This window comes from Felis catus, chromosome B2, assembly GCF_018350175.1.
Source record: "Felis catus isolate Fca126 chromosome B2, F.catus_Fca126_mat1.0, whole genome shotgun sequence".
Taxonomy (NCBI): domain Eukaryota; kingdom Metazoa; phylum Chordata; class Mammalia; order Carnivora; family Felidae; genus Felis; species Felis catus.
In genome coordinates, this window is record NC_058372.1 from 136,404,465 (window position 1) to 136,418,062 (window position 13,598).

Consider the following 13,598-nt stretch of genomic DNA (forward strand, 5'->3'; position numbering starts at 1 on the left):
TGACTGAGCCACCCAGACACCCCTAGTAGGACGATTCTTTACCTCCGTGTATTTTCACATTTTTAATCTGGGTCCTAGTTTGTCACAATTTATAAAGGAAAGCTAATAAAAATGATTATCACATGAGACTTTGCTATACAATTATAAATTGCCATAAAAATATTAGTCATCATTATTATGGTTTATCAGCTCTGAAGTCTTAGCAAAATTATTTCATGCATTAGGTAGATCTCCTCATTTTAAGTGACCAAATGTAAGTTCAAACTAAGCTTGGGGGTGGGGGTCAAAGAATACGTTTTGGTGGAAGAATATTTGATATTCTTTGATAACCAGAGAATACGTTTTGGTTACCAGCAATTGTGGCAGGGATACAGCCAGACCTCTGTGACCGTGAGCCTGTCAGGACTCCAGCCTTGCCTCTGCTCCACTGTGTGCCAGCTTTGCACCCTCCACCAACTTCCATTTTCCCTAAGGAGGGAAGCAGGGCTGGAGGCAGCTGCCAAGCCTCACATCCTGTGACCCTCTTCCAGTTAGCAGATAATAGGGAGTGGAAGGGCTCTGATTGGCTCATCTCTGGTCAGGGACACACCTTTTACAGAGAAAAGGATAGCATCACGAGCCAGACCCCCTGGTTTTTACCTGATGTCTCCGAACTTCCATCTCCTTGATGATAAATGACACAGTGATTTCTACCTTGCTGGACGGATGCAGTGGTTAGAGATTATGCTTAATCTGTAAAGAGTCCTCACCATCATGTTTTAAAAATGTTTATTTATTTTGAGAGGGAGGAGGGGCAGAGAGAGAGAGAGAGAGAGAGGAGGAGAGAGAATCCCAAGCAGGCTCCATGCTGTCAGCGCAGAGCCCGACACAGGGCTCGAATCCACGAACCGTGAGATCATGACCTGAGCTGAAATCAAGAGTGGGACACTTAACCAACTGAACCACTTAGGCACCCCAAGAGTCATCATCATTATTACCTCCGACTGGCTCTGTCAGTTTCCCCTAGGATATCTTTCTGATCTGAAGCTAAGCAGAGCAAATACCTTAACATTTCATTATTTTGCTTCTAAATCACTTGTTATCGTACTTCTTAAACATAAATTTCTTTCTCGTAGCCAGCACCTGAAAATTAGTTAACATTTCCACCTCAAAACGAAAGAAAGAGAGTCATAGATTTGAAAATTTCTCTTTGGATGTCTACCTTTTACCTATGCTCTTAAAACATTTTTTTTTAGTGTTTATTTATTTTTGAGAGGGGGGTGGGGAGAGAGAGAGACAGAGAGGATGAGCAGGGGAGGGGCAGAGAGAGAGAGAGAGGGAGACACAGAATCTGAAGCAGGCTCCAGGCTCCGAGCTGTCAGCACAGAGCCTGATGCGGGGTTAGAACTCATGAACTGTAAGACCATGACCTGAGCTGAAGTCAGATGCTCAATCGACTGAGCCACCCAGGCACCCCACCTATGCTTCTTTATTTTAAGAATGTCAAGCTTTGGAGAGCACAAACAGTGTATCCATCCTTAGGTCTCGTAAAATATCAAGCACAAGTGTACTTTGTTTTCTAAAAGTTCCTGTTAGGCCACTTCTCTTTTATGAAAGACCTAATTAGTAATAGCTTTTATTGTAAAAGAGAAAATCCTCTTTAGATTATTTTCAGTTAGCAAAAGCACATACTAATATAGATCTTTCGTAAAAGCGATATGGCTTTAATGGAAACTTTTGGAAAGTAGCAGAGACTCTGTGTACCATATAGTCTTATGAAAAAGTTTCATAGGAATGTTCTACTTTTGGATGGGAAGGGGTGGAAATGTATATGTGTCTTCTTGCATACAGTGGAGACTCAAAATTCCTTGACTGAATGAATTTTTTTTTCTGTTACAATACGTCTTTTTGTGAAAATTTTTATCTAGTCTTCCCTTAAAATATCCTTAAAAAAGGACAAATACAGTGTTTGACTTGCATTGTATAGAATTAGAGGTAAACACTTTTTAAATTAAAACACACTGGATGTATAGATTATTGGGATGGACTTTATCTTATGGTTGGGTGAGTCTAAATAGCCTGTTTTAAACCTTGCCGTGTCTTTGATAGTGACACCGAAGAATATAATCTCTTTCTATGGAAGCCTTCCCAAAGAGAGCATTTTCCAAAGCTCTGCTTCCAAACTAGCCTAGAATTTTTTACTAAATGAGAAGAAAAAACAACTTCATAATAACCTTTATAATTGCCACTTCAAAATGGGAATTTGGAGTGACACCAAATTATTAATCAGTAAAAAGAGAGTAGATTTCAAAAAGGTAATTATACCAAATTTAACACCTCTTGAAATATATTCTGTTAAGTAAATATAGTCTCTCTTCCCTGTTCTTATTTGTAAGCAAGAAGGGTAATTCAGGTACCTTGAATCAGAAATCAGAGTACAGTTTGGCTTAAGAGTTTGGGGCTTACTTCTGGCTACAGAAGACTTTTGTCCTTTATCTTCTTGGACAGGAGAGACAGCCACATTCTCTTTAAAGCCCAGAAAGTGAGTTCTTAGTGTAGTTTAGCCTTTCTCGAAGAGGCATGTTATGACTTCCCCACATTCCTGGACAGTTAGACTGTAATTCTTAGTTGCTTAAAAAGGTGTTTGAATATATTTTAAGGAGCTCAAATACATGGCTATTTTTCTTACAGTTTTGCTTGCTTCTTCAAGCACTAGAATAGTTTCCAGCTCTGATAGTTAGCCTTATGCTGACTGGAGTGAATTTTTTTGATATGACGAACTGTTTTGGATGAAATACACTTGACTGCATAAATGTAACCTAGCAAGTTATATGATGTGAAGAGAATTAGTTCAGGGTAAAAAAAGGATTATTTAGCTACTAAGAAAATGATAGGTTATTACAGATTGATTTGAGGGTATTGTTGTTCAGGCACTGTCCCTACAAATTAGAGCTTTGCCAATCTAGAGATTTAGTATCATTATAATAATAATGATACTAACGTTTAGGGAGTACTCGTCCGGCACCAGGCTCTTCGTTATGGGTTTTATATGCATCATCTCATTTAATCTTCCACAAAATTCTAGGAAGCCAGCTCCACAATTGCTCCCATTTTATAGGTGAGGAAAGTGGGGCATTTAAGAAATAAAACCAGTATTGAACCCAACTAGTTGGAAGTACAGAACCCATTGTGTTCTATTAACTCCCTCAAGGATGGAATCCTTTTAAATGGGACACTGGACGTGAGGAGTGCCACTATAGCTGGCTCCTTGTCTCGCTGGGTTTAAAGGCAAGGGATACAGAGTTGGCTGGGGTCAGTCCTGCCTGCCAAGGGGGATGGGGCTATTACCGTGCATTGGTAGAACCCGGGATGCCTCGTGTGCCTCCTTATATCCTACCTGGCAAAGGAGAAAGGTTACTGATGACTTCCCCCCTCTATATGGAGAGGAGACCTAGGTCCCTCAGGGATAAAGGTTTGGGTCAGCGCAAACCAAGGGGAGCGAGGCCCAGCTGGGGCAGGAGGAGAGTCGCAGATTCTCAGGATGGCTTTGTGACAGGAGCAGAAACAGACTGGAGCCTCTGTCTGTGGTTGGGTGTCTGCTACTTGTTCTTTGCTGGGGTATCTGCAGATCAAAAAACATAGCTCCCACTTAGCCCTTTTCCTATTCTTTATAAAAGAAGCGTGGTAGTTTTCCCTTGCTCAACAAGGTTCTGGTGGTTAAGTTTATTACTTAGTCTGTGGGCTGCAAAGTAGGGAGAAATAACCCCTGGATGGGTGGTGGAACCAGAAAAGGAATGAAGATTGTTAATGCCAGGTTTTGGTTAGAAAATTTCAAAACACTGTTTTATTATTATTAAAAAAACCCCTAGAAATACACATGTTAAATGTTAAACAGTACAATGTGGTACATGATGGAAAGTTAAGGCCTACCTCTGGTCCTATACCCAAGTCTGTGCTTCTTCCTTTCTTGATAGGTAAACACTATTAATAGTTTCATCCCAAAATTGCACGTGCACACACACACACACACACACACACACACGCATGCACACATGTTTTGGTTATATAAGTAGCATTATACTCTACACATTATTCTGTGAATAGCTTTTCTCACTGAATAATACATGTTGGAGATTTCTCCATTATCAGTCTGTATAGGTCTCATTTTTGCAAATGGCTGTATTTTAGTCCATAGTAATTAATACATTCTGTTGGTACAAGTTTTATGGTGAATCAAATGTTTGCATATATTATCTGTCAGGGCCTCATAGCAGCCACTAAGGAAGGTGTCAAATAATCAGGAGGGATTGCCTGGTTCACCTGGGATCCCATGACACATACGCGCCTAGACTCATATACACAAGTCCAGTGCTCTGAGCCCTGTGACGTTCTCCATATATGCCTGTTATTCCTTCTGTTTAGTGCAGCAACACAAATGGAGACAAAAACCTTAAGCAGTAAAAAAAAAAAATCACCAAACTTGAACCCTAAGAAGCCAGATAAAAAGGAAGTATATCCCCGAGGAAGGTGAGAAAAGAGAGAATGATCAAAGTTTAGAACCAGAATGGGTTCTTCTTCCCTTTCCTTTTAGAGGTGAGAACCTGGGGCCAAGAATCCAGCAGCTTAGCTTGTTCAGGACACTCAGGACATCTTCTTTCTGGAGGCTGGTTCTTGGGGTTGGGTGGAGGAGGAGACTAGATTTTTCCAGGCTCTCTTGTTTTCATTAGCTGGAATGGGGAGTGGGGGTGTGGACAAGCATATAGACGGAGGAGCCCGAACACGCTTGGGAAATGAGAAAACTCTTCTCTTCTTGGGAAATGAGAAAACTGGCCCTTCTGGGAGAATTCTCCTCATAGGGCCGTCTAGCCACCGTAGACTTGAGCTGTCTGGATACCCAGGACATGTGGATTTAACATATTCCCACATATTTGTTCACTGAGCGTGTAACATTCATCCGGCTCTTCTCTGGGCCTCTGGGCTACTGCATGCAGCACGTGTGGGAGAAGCTATCCCCAACCACGAGGCCTAGAAAACACGTGAGATTATCTGTGCTACTCTGGGTTAAGTTTATCATGTGAATAAGTACAAGTAAATACAAAACAGTTGTCTTTATGCACAGATGTCTTACGCAAACAACCATCGTGAGAAGGTTCATGGGCAAGACAATGAATGAACCCATTTATTTCTGCTTGTTGGGAGAAATTGTTATTGAAGCTGAGAGTGTATACTAGTCATTATTTCTAAATCTGACAGACGATCTTTTGGCTTATTTCCTCATTTTTGAAGTGGACTTAAAGATAGAAAGGGAATAACTGAGCTCATGTTAAAATGTGCTGGAGGAATCTTTTGACCATTGAAACAGAAGCTCCTGCCTCTTCTTTCATGACTTTGATCAGGATGCCTTGGAGGAACTTTACTAGGGACTTCATTCTGGAGGGCTCCTGAAGACAGACGAAACCCCTTATTTAGTGGTTAGGTGGCCAGAAGCTTAAGGGACATTCATAGTCCACACCACATCAGATCTTTGTAAGCCCCGCCCCCCCCCTTTCCCTTCTCACCTAAAGCACCGCAGTGACCTGCCCAGGAGTGGGAGGGTGGGGCAGTGAGCTTCTTAGTGGTTCCAGAAATCCAGGGCAGTAAGCACAATGGTGCTCAGGGTCTCTGAGGTTGTGCCCTCTCGCTCTGATCGCCCACCCATTTCCCTCTTACTCGCGTCCTCAGCTTTGGACAAGAACATTTTGAAATAGTTCCTACTACTCTTGGACACCAGTGTTTGGACTTTAAATGACTCCAAGTAGGAAGAAAGCTTGGGAAACTCTCTGGAAACAATGGAACAGAGCAAAGGAGAGGGGTCTGGAGGTGAGCTGAATGCTGCCTGGCATTGAACTAGTCACACTGTTGTCACAGCGCTCCCTTTGGTGTGATGCTTATCTATTGTCCCAGAAGGAGCAATTTCAGAAAGTCCTTTTTTGGGCTGTGGAACTGCACTTATTTGTTGAGCCTTAAGAAACATTATTGAAACTGGTTCGTTGTCTCTGGTGTATTACAATGAGATGGTGGTCACTGATTTCATTATGTTTTCCTTTATTGCAGCTGTTGGTTTGGTCCTGTGCCAGGTGCTTAAAACAATTGTGGTTTCACAGATGGTAAGCAAGGCTGGACAAGGAGAGGGATCATGTCATTGCCCCGGCTAAAATTTTTAGCAGACTGGGGTCTGACAAGGGTGAAGAACGGATTTCCTCTTCGTTTTCATTTAGAAAAAGAAACTTTCCAGGACAATCATCTTTCCTAGAATTCCTTTAAATATTTTTTCTTTTAAAAATATCCTTCGATGCACATAATGTTTTTACTTCACTTAAAAAAATCAAGGCAAGCTGCCCTTTGAAGGTGGCTATTGTCACTGGTAAGACATAGAATTGACTAGCTGTAAAAATATAATTTGGGCTGCATTATGAAGGCATGGCGTTTTTATTTGCATGCCATTACATACAGATGTGGTTGTGAAATAGTTCAAATCATGGCACATTGAATGTCCTCACTGGATTTTTAGGAATGTGTTCACTGAGACAGCCAAAGTCTGTTTCATTTTGTTTGGCTGGTTGCACTGGCTATAAATCAGAGAATATTCACTTTAATATCTGAGTCAAAATTTATTTCCAAACATAATACTGGAGTTGTTATTTTACAGAAAGTAAATTTCTTATTTATTTCCTCAATACCTTGCCTTCTACTCTCTCTCTATTTTATGCTGGAATGTGCTGAAAGCTTTTCCAGGGAGATTTTGATAATATATGCCATTATCTACTGATGAATATATTTCATGGGATCAATCTCTCATATCTTTAACTTTGGGAGTCTTAGGAATCACAGGTCCTGGAAATAATTTCATTGCTGCTTCTGAAATGCCCTCTTAGTGATATGATATTGTAATTATGTTAGGGAAAAATGTTTTGATAATAGTTTAAAGTGTGACAGTATTTAGACATCTGGCTAGATAGGTATCGAGTTCTTTCTACGTCATCAGCCCAAAGGTGGTGTTCCTGGAGTAAGAGGCTTTGATCATGGCCCTGCCTCTAGTAGCTGAGTGACCTTGAACAAGTTAGTTAATCTCTTGGGGTCTCAGTTTCTGCTTCTATAACATGGGAGTTACAATGACCTGACTTGTCAGTTTTGATGTTTAGATGAGATAAAGGGCTAAAGTCACCTGGCGTGGTGCTGGGTCTAAGCGGACCACATGGCCAATACTGCTGGCTAGTCCTTGGGCCCAAGGGCATTTTTTAAAGAGGAAAATCTGAACAGGCCTACTTAACATGCACATCTTTGATTTCTTTTCCTGCCCTGCCTCATGGAGATGCTTCCTATGCATCCAACTTCACTTTTAAAAATTGTGATAAAACATACGTAACATGAAATTTCCCATTTTAATCGTTTTCAGTTGTACAGTTCAATGGTATTTAGTTGTTCACATTGTTGTGTAACTATCACCACTGTCCATCTCCAGAGCTTTTTCGTCATCCCAAGTGGAAACTCTGTACTCATTGCACAATAAAGTCCCCATTTCCCCCTTCCTATAACTTCTGATACCTTTTGTTCAAGTTTCTGTCTCTATGAATTTCATTAGTCTAGGTACTTTACATTTAGTTGGAATCATACAATATATGTCCTTTGGGTCTGGCTTATTTCACTCAGCATGTCTTTAAGGTTCATCTGTGTTGTAGCATGTATCCAAATTTTATTTCTTTTTAAGACTGAATAAAATTCCGTCGTATGTATATACCCTATTTTTTTTATCCATTTATCTGCCAGTGGACATTTGAGCTGTGAATAATGCTACTGTGACCGTGGGTGTGCAAATATCTGTTTGAGTCTGTGCTTTGAGTTCTTTTGGGCATATACCTAGAAATGGAATTTCTGGATCATGGGATCTCCAACTTCATTTTGACATGCTTCCCAAGCTTTGGGACTACATTTATAATAGTCTGTTGGGTAGTTGTGCTTGTTGGTGTGCTACTGAAATCTCAAATATCACATGTTTAAAATTTTTCCACATCTCTTCTTCCCACCCCACTCCCTGATCAGATCCTCTTTTTTGATTAATGTTAAGAATAACTTTTGAGACATCCTGGCACAAGCCACCAGAATCTTTGACCTCCTTCTCCTCCCATTCCTCCTTCTCTAGCCCTAAGAATTTGGCAAAGCTACGTCAAGCTTTTTTACATCTTCTCTCTGCCTTGCCCGCTCTACTACTCAGAGATGATTAATGCATAGCTTGGGTTTTTTTTTTCCCCTTGGCATTACCTTGAATGTTTTTAATCCTTCGTTTTCTACTGAAAATCAATACTGATTTTTATTAAAAATTCTTTGGAACGCTCCTGTCTACAACGAGTTCTCTTAGGACCAAGTCTTGCCCTTGTGGACCTGAGTTTTGGGGTCCTGAGGTGTGGCAGCCATCTCTTTATTTGGGACCATTGACTTCTCAGTCATTACTTCGTTCATAGAACTCCAACCTGCCCCGCTTGGGAGGCCTGTGCTCCAGATGGGATTGGGTGGGGGGGGAGGCAACACAGAGCTTTGGCAACGTTTCATTTTGTTCAGATAACAAATACTTGCTGAGCTCCACTGTGTGCCTGAGAATGTGCTGGGCACAGGATTAATGGTGATAAATGAGACAGGTGTAGTTCATCCCTTGTCACACTTAAAGTGACCTGGGGATTGTGACAGACAGCTAAAGTCCAATGTAGTAAGCACTGTGACAGGATAAAAGCTAGGCATCATTGGAGGGGCAGAAAGGAATCCCAGAGAAATTGACGTCTCGATTGACACACCTGAAAGATTAGTGGGAGTCACTTGCGCCAAGAGTAGGGAAAGTCTGTTTCCACAAGAAGGAACTGTGTGTGCAAAGTCCTGGGGCTCAAAAGGAGCATGGTTGAACGGGAGGACATGCTTAGAACTTAGAGACTGGTAAGAGATAAGGCAGGAAAGGAGGTTGATCAGGAACAGCTTGGTAAGCTGTTTTAAGGCATTTTGATTTTATCCTTAGAGCTTTGAGGAGCACCAGCATATTAAAGCAGGTAACGCCATGGCAGTGTATGACTTTAGAAGAACCACCTGGCAACACAGTGGGCAATGGTTGGCAGGGGAAGGTGGGAGGCAGGGGGTGCTTAGTGGGCTGTTGCAATAATGGGGACTGGAGATGGTATGAGCTGTGGTAGGGATGGTGGGCCCAGGAAAAATTGCTTTTGCTTTGAAAAGGAATTTAAAAATAATCGATCTGATTAGTGTGTGCACGCATGTGAGTGAGGAGGAGGGTAGAGAATCTTGAGTAACACCACGTCTCAGGCTGTGTGGTGTGGTGGCAGATAGGAAGACATTGATGAGGAAAGATGATTGACAGTTGTGTTTGGGACACATTCATTTTGACGAGACTGTGAGAAAATCAAGTCTCCGTGGACCGTGGGCAGGTAGGTGTATGGGTGGGAAGCTCAGCAAAGAGATTTGGTCGGAGATGTCTGCCAGAATATGCTGAGGGGAAAATATGCTGTGTGGCAAAAGGAAAGATAGACAGTGTTCAATTCCCCTCAGGCTACTGCTTGGGTTTTTTGTTTTATTTTGTTTTGTTTTGCTTCATTGAAACCTAAGTGACCAAATTATGAGATATTTAAAGTGTTCATTGTGATGATTTGATATACCTTGTGAAAAGATTCCTTCCACTGACTTAACACATCCATTACCTATTTACCTTGTGTGTGTGTGTGTGTGTATGTGTGTGTATGTGTGTGTAGTGAGAATGTAAGTTCTACTTTTTGAGCAAATTTCACCGATAACAATACATTGTTATCAACTGTAGTCACCATTCTACATCAGATCCTCAGACCTTATTCTTCTCAAGACTCCACACAAGTGATACCATGCAGTATTTGTCTTTCTCTGTATGGCTTATTTCACTTAACATAATCCCCTCCAGGTTTATCCATGTTGTCCCAAATGATGGGATTTCTTTATTTTTTAAGGGTGAATAATACCCCAATATATTTATATAAAGACCACATTTTCTTTGTTCATTTATCTGTCAGTGAACACTTAAGATTGTTTCCATACCTTGGTGATTATTAATAATGCCTCTATGAACGTGGTAGTACATATATCTCTAATGATTTCATTTCCTTTGGGAAAATGCCCAGTAGTGGAATGGCTGGATCATGTGGTAGTTCTATTTGTGATTTCTTGAGGAGCCACCATATTGTTTTCTGCAATGGCCGCACCAGTTTACAAGTCCACCAACAGTACCTCGTCACTTGCTTGTTTTAATTTGGTCTGTTTTATGTTTCTTTTGAATCTCTGACGATGGGTCATTGCTTATTTTTGTAACTGGCAAATGGAGTCTTTCTATGTGGTGGTAACGATGCAAAAACAGCTGCTACTGACGGAGAGAAAAACAAGAAGGAAAGGAAAAACAGAAAGTCGAGAGGAAGAATCCCAGAGAAGTGTGAGAAAAAGCTGTGTGTGAGCTCATCTGCTGGCCCAGGAGCTATGGGTGGGCCTGGTGGCTCCTGCTCCCGGACGACTCTTCTTTCGCTCCTCTAGCTTTCTGCTTAGGGTTCATTCATCTCCGCTTCTCTCCACTTATAACTATTCAGACCCCACATTAGTGCAAAGGCTTTATCTTTATTTTTTTGATGGGCAACAAAATAGTGATAATTTCTCCAAAACTTCACCTGAGCCTAACATCTTGGCTTTGGCTTTTTGCGCTTCATCCAGGCCTGTGGGAAAGGCACCTTGGGGCTCATCTGGTCACAGGTACAGGGAGCTCTTTAGGGTCCTCAGTCTTTTTTTTTTTTTTTTTAATTAGCTCTCCTTCAATAGGATTTTCATAGGCATTGTTTTCATAAGAGCAAATAATAACATGTAAAATGAAGTTTCTTCTTTTTTTTTAATTTTTTTTTTCAATGTTTATTTATTTTTGGGACAGAGAGAGACAGAGCATGAACAGGGGAGGGGCAGAGAGAGAGGGAGACACAGAATCAGAAACAGGCTCCAGGCTCTGAGCCATCAGCCCAGAGCCCGACGCGGGGCTCGAACTCACAGACGGCGAGATCGTGACCTGGCTGAAGTCGGACGCTTAACCGACTGCGCCACCCAGCCGCCCCTGAAGTTTCTTCTTAAAGAAACTAAAATCGATTGCTTTAATTACATACCTTTACCAAGTTATCCTCAGGGAACAAAAAACTACCTTGTGGTTTTCCTTCTTTGATGTAAGTTGAAGACGTGCAAATAGTTGTTAATGGTGTTTGGTTCAGAAGAGTTTGTTTTAATTGTATATATCAAATATGTTACCTCTTCGTTTTTTTTCTTGTTGCCAATTTACCAATTCTAAATTTTAACGTAGTTGGGGGCAGGAGAAAATCCATTTTGTCCCCAGAGGCTTGTATTACAAACCTGATTCTGCTCTGCACCTACTTCTTTTCTTGTTAAGGGATGAATTCAATTGCACAAATCTAGCGTCTTTTATCTGTTAAACATGTCAGTTTAGGAATTTCACTTGGTTCTATAAAGATACACATCTACAATGGATGACCAATGCAAATACAACATTCAGCCAATTGGCCTCTGACCCCATTCAGCTCTCCTTTCTTTTGGCTTGCAAAACAACCCTTTTTGGGAGGAAAGTGAATCAAAGTTAATTCTTGGTTTGAATGATCATCGGCTGTTTTCTTCTGAGGCTTAAATGTAACCTCATTTTTTTTGGTGTTAAAGCGTGTACTGCATAGACATCATAGGAGACCAAACACTGAAAGTTTCCTTGAGGTATCAGAAATCTGCACCTTTTGCTTAAAGTTAACATCTGTCTAGGTAAATTTCATTTCTGGTTCTATTATTTCCTCAGTTTGTCCCGGTTAATGAAGGCAATTCTAAACACAATAATTGTGCCTGGATATTTGAGGCAGTGTGTGGTCTCCTACTAAAGTTGTCAGTTTACAATTTTTCTGTCTAGTTTCCTAGTTCCTATATACAAAAGAAGAATGTACATGTTAATTTTATCTGAAGCCTGTGCACGTAGCAATTTTTATAATGTATATCTAAAGATGAAGCACCAAGTTTTGTGAGACCAGCGTTTCTTGTTAAAGCCCCACCCACCCTATTCTACTTGAGATTGACCCTTCAATTGAATAAAGAACAAAGAGTTCTGTAGTTAAAACATTTCACTGCAGGGACGCCTGGGTGGCTCAGTTGGCTAAGCATTAATTAGACTTTTCATTTGTGCTCAGGTCATGATTTCCTGCTTCCTGGAGCCCGGATCAGCTTCATGCTGATAGCGTGGGATTCTCTCTCTCCCTCTCTGTCTGCCCCTCCCCCACTCTCTCTCAATATAAATAAATAAACTTACAAAAAACCCACACAATATGTCACTGCATGTTGCATCTTGCCTTTAGTGAATGGGAAAGTGGAGACACAGATATCTGAATTACAGGGTGTGATATTTCCTCATTTTTTTCTTTGAGAATGGGAAACATTTTAAAATAGTACACGTCATCTCCATAGTCTAAATTCAGGTGTAAGAATTTAGACTTCCATACATGGACTTCTTCATAAAACCATGGCAATATTTATTAATTTGTGGAGTTTAATGTTCTGCACAGTATAAACCAGACTGCTTTTGAGGGATAAAGACACGGACGTGACCTCTGAATCTTAGAGCAGAAACTTCTTGTGGGCAATTGGCTGTATGTCCCGAGAACTCAGAAAAGAGTTGGGCTGCGTATAAATCTGTGAGTCATCTGCATTTATGATAAGGGAAGCTGTAGCCGTGGAATAGATTCTCCTGTGAGAATTTGGAGTCATAAGAAGGGCCTGACATTGAGCCCCGTGCAGATTAGCTTAATGTTGCTTGGAGTGCATCTGCAAATAACACTGGGAAGCCATGTCCTGAGGGGTAGGAAGGACATGGGAATGTTTCGTTTTATGGAAGCCAAGGGAAAAGCATGCTTCAGGAGGAAGGGAGGAATTGTCAGGCGCTTCTGATAGGTCAAGTATGATGTGGGCTGAAATACCTGTTGACTTCAGTAATAGGAGTCATTGGTGATATCAGGATTTAAGCGGCTTTTGTGGGACAGCTAAGGGAGAAAACAGGCGTAGGTGGAGCCATGCAGGAGAGGTGAGGACAAAGCAGACCTCAGGTGTGTAGATGTCTCTGAGGAGTTGAACTAAGAAGGGGTAGGATGTAAGATGGAAGTTTGAGAGTGATGTGAGGTCATGGGAGCCCTTTATTGTGGGACAGAGTCACACGTGATGAACGTGAATGAGAAGCAGTTGAGCAATAGGGAGTCAGTCAACAAGAGGGAAAAGAAAGAGGATTAATAAAGAAAGAGGATTAATAAACGGTAACAGCAACAGTATTTATTGAGTGCTTACCACATCCAGGGCACTGGAAAACCCTTGACATGTAGTCTCACATTTAATTCTTAGAGAAATGCCACATAGTGGGCGCCATTACTTTCTCTAGGGGAGAGAGGGGTGAGACCTAGAGATGTTAACTAATACACTCAGCGTCCTCCAGCCAGTAAGTGACGGACTAACTTATCAACTTAAGGACTGAACTTGGCCGCCACCCCAGCTCAGCA

At 41.3% G+C, this 13,598-nt stretch overlaps 1 protein-coding gene across 1 annotated transcript in view; it reads left to right on the forward strand.

Moving 5' to 3' along the window:
• ESR1 (estrogen receptor 1) overlaps positions 1-13,598 on the forward strand; it is a 276,181-nt gene that overhangs the window by 57,952 nt on the left and 204,631 nt on the right.